Source organism: Mytilus galloprovincialis, chromosome 4 (genome assembly GCF_965363235.1).
Source record: "Mytilus galloprovincialis chromosome 4, xbMytGall1.hap1.1, whole genome shotgun sequence".
In the NCBI taxonomy this organism is placed as follows: Eukaryota; Metazoa; Mollusca; class Bivalvia; order Mytilida; family Mytilidae; genus Mytilus; species Mytilus galloprovincialis.
This window is the reverse complement of record NC_134841.1, coordinates 49,431,352-49,435,208: the sequence shown is the minus strand read 5'-3', so window position 1 is coordinate 49,435,208 and position 3,857 is coordinate 49,431,352.

Sequence of the window (3,857 nt, the reverse complement as noted above, 5' to 3'; positions counted from 1 at the left end):
GTTTTAGAGTACCCATTTTTGGGGCCCTTTATAGTTGCTGTTGAATGAGAGCCAATACTCTATGTTGAAAGCCGAACTTTGACCTATAATGGTTTACATTTACAAATTTTGACTTGGATGGAGAGTTGTCTCATTGGCACTCATACCACATCTTCTTATATCTATTTACTATTAATTCTACCCCTAAAATATTAAGGCTTAAACAAATCAAACAATACATATTTATAATTCTGTTAATTTGGACAGCTTGTGAGGACACAGGGTTTTAACTAAAATGACTAAATAAAACTAAAACCCAAATGTAAATTTGCTGACAGCCCGTCGAACGTGATAGACGCCATATTTAATTTATATCATAAATAATTTCCAGCAGTACACATTTCACAAATATCAAACATATACAATGTATTAAATATCAATGTATCAATAGTGTATTCGTTTATATTTCTGAATTTTTACCCTTTATAAATTGTCAATGCTGTCCAGGAAAAACCAACAATCATTATTTATATGTACATGTATATGAATATGAATGAAAACCTGCATCGGATGCCAATGCTTGAGCCTATCTCAGGATAAACATGTGGATCCACACCTTTAATTAGAAAAAAAGGTATATAAATAGAAAATTAGAAAAACAACTTTTATTGCAATCAGCAATTATAAAAAGGCCCTTATATATAATTACTATGTTGAATGATGGCTAGAAAGTGAAGCAATTGAAAAACACCAAGATATTGTAACACAAAATTCGACAACCTGATTGGTCAATTTTGTCATGCCTAAGAATATGAATAATTATGAAAATGTAACGACAATACATTAATTCTTGCTTTACTATATGAACCGCAGGAAAATACAATTATTAAAACAATAAACATGAATACAAATCATAAGCATATATAAAATATAAATTAGTGTCTCATAAGTCAAATTTATGACTTGGTTTTGATTGTTTTATTGAAAACTGTGATTTGTAAATATTTCTCAATCAAAATTTGACACAAAAATAAAATATATATTTATCTATTATTATTCTATAAATAAAGGATATCATAAAAATTATAATTGATGAAATGCTTGTGTGCTATATTTAAAGTTAAGCTTTTACCAAATAATGACAAAGTCTCTACATATCTGCAATCCTGCCGGCCAGGAACAGCCAGCTAAAACCATTGACCACAGTCAAATCAACTTCTTTAAAACTGAACTTGTAGTGGGAAAAAGTGGGAAACCTGTGTCTAAAACCTAATACTCTAAAGACTTTCTCTACAAATATATGTTAGACAGTAACAAGTATGGACACAGATGCAAATTGTCAGTGGGGGTAAAAGGTGTTACAGATGCATTGAAGGCTAGACTGGAAATGTGTATTAACAAACTTAGTTGCTGTGTATATGTCTTCATTCAAATGCATTGACTGCCGGAAAAAGGGAGCTTCAACTTTCATCCCCCTCTATGCATCTGCCTTTTGATAGCTTGAATATATAGTTTGTTAAGAAAGAGCAGCGCTATAAGTGCCCTTTTAGCTTGTCTTTATGCTTTAAATTAAAAAAAATTGTACATAAATTAGGCTCTTAGTTTTCTCATTTGATTTGTTATATATTTGTCATTTCAGGGTCTTTTATAGCTGACTGTGTGGTATGAGCTTGCTCATTGTTGATGGCTATTCGGTGACCTCTAGTTGTTAATTTTCTTTTAGTTTTGGAAAGGTAGCTTAAGTCAACAGACATAAACAATTAACCAAAGTTTCATAAAATTTTGTGAAATTGTTATGAGTGATTGTCTGAAAACTGGAAAATGCCCCCTTTTTAAAGCATAAAAATTCATAACACGGAAACGTGAAATCTGAAATTTATAAAAATCAAAAGGGACCTTAGGTCAATAGATATAAACAATTCACCAAAGTTTCATTAAAGTTGATTAGTGGTTGTTTGATGATGTGTTACATATTTGTTTTCCATTCATTTTCTTGTAAAATAAATTCGGCCGCAAGTTTTCTCGTTTGAATTGTTTGTCATTTCTGGGCCTTTTATAGCTGTACGTGTGGTATGGGCTTTACTCATTATTGAAGGCCGTGCAGTGACCTTTAGTTGTCTCATTGACAATCATATTATCATATCACATCTTTTTTTATACTAACATCATTTCAATTGATTTGGTCAAGCAGTATTATTATGGAAACCCATATTTTAGCAGTAACTAGGGCATTTCTTGTTCAACTTTAATGTCAAAACTATCAAAATCTAACTTATCCTAAATTTTATGGTCCATGAGATTGCCTTGATATTTCCAAAAAATTTGTTAAAGCTGTACTTGAAACCTGGAGTGGAAATTATAGTTCTAACAGAAGTTCATAGGGGATGAATGGGCATGTGCATCACTATACGTATATATACCACTCTTTATAGCAGGGGTATTAACAAAGGTTATGTCAAATCAATTTTATATATGAAGTCTATTCACACGCAAAAAATATAAACAAGTCTAAATTGAAAACAACGTTCAAACATGATTGCATTGGATAAAAACTGAATTTTTTTTATATGTGTGCATGCAAAACAGATTTCTTGGTAGAAGGGTCTTAATACAGCACAAGCAGCATTTTCCAAAAGACCAAAAGTGAAAAAGAATATTTTAACGAAACGCATTTGACTTAAAGCAGGTTGAACAATGCATGTTCTTAAACCCTGCTGACTGCCATTTGCAATCCCCAAATAAACGGCTCACCAGATGTTAAGAGGAATTATACTATATACAGAATAATTGTCAGCCTTGTATCACCATCACTGATGATGATCTGATAGATAAAAATTTATTGTAGAGTCGTCACTGGTTCAGACATACTTATATATAAAATATATATAATATTACCTTAACTTATTTCCCTCAAATATATAGGCTTAACAAAACAAATGTTTGAATTATTTTAAATTTGTCATTTCATGGCCTTTGAAGCTGACTATTCAGTATGGGTTTTGCTCATTGTTGAAGGCAGTATCGTGACCTATGGTTGTTTATTTTAGTGTCATTTGGTCTCTTGTGGAGAGTTGAGCCTAAATGGCAATCATACCACATCTTATTTTTATCCATAACTCAGACAGCTTGAAGGACATAGGATCTTAAATAAGTCTTCTTTCCACAAAATACATTTAACCTTCAACTCCTTAAAGAAAAACACAACACAAACTTATGTTTTTCGTGACTAGCTCGAGTACAGCATATTGTGAGCTGCCATTTAATAAGACAAATTATCAATATAAACATACATTATACAATATGAATTCAATAACTTGTACCAGTACAAGAGAAATAATCTCATGTCAACCTTTTGCATTTGAATAACTATACGTATACCCTATACGCTCATATCTATGAAAAAGCATAAATGAATACAATAATATAGTGTTGCCGATAGCCCAGCAAGCATAGTGAACAACAGAATTCATTAAATAATTACATACATATGTCTTATATATATATAAACATATGAAAAAAGCAATTACACAATTACTCCTAATAACAAAAACCTTGAAATATACTATTAGGTACAACTTAGCTAGAACAAAGAGATATAATATGGTTGACATGAATGTAAATTGAATAACTGAACAAATGAATAACTCGATCATCAACGACCTCGCCGGCCAGGAACAACCAAACAAACCCAATAATGGGAAACTGGAAACCTGGGTCCAACCCAAGGGTCTGGATACAGTCATATATGCTTCGACCCAATGCGACAAGTCGTCTCACGAGACATACATGGACGTGTATTGTTTTGAAAAATATATAAATGCATGTATCAATGTATAATATGAATGGAACATGAATGTTGCCCTGTCTGCAGCGGGCTA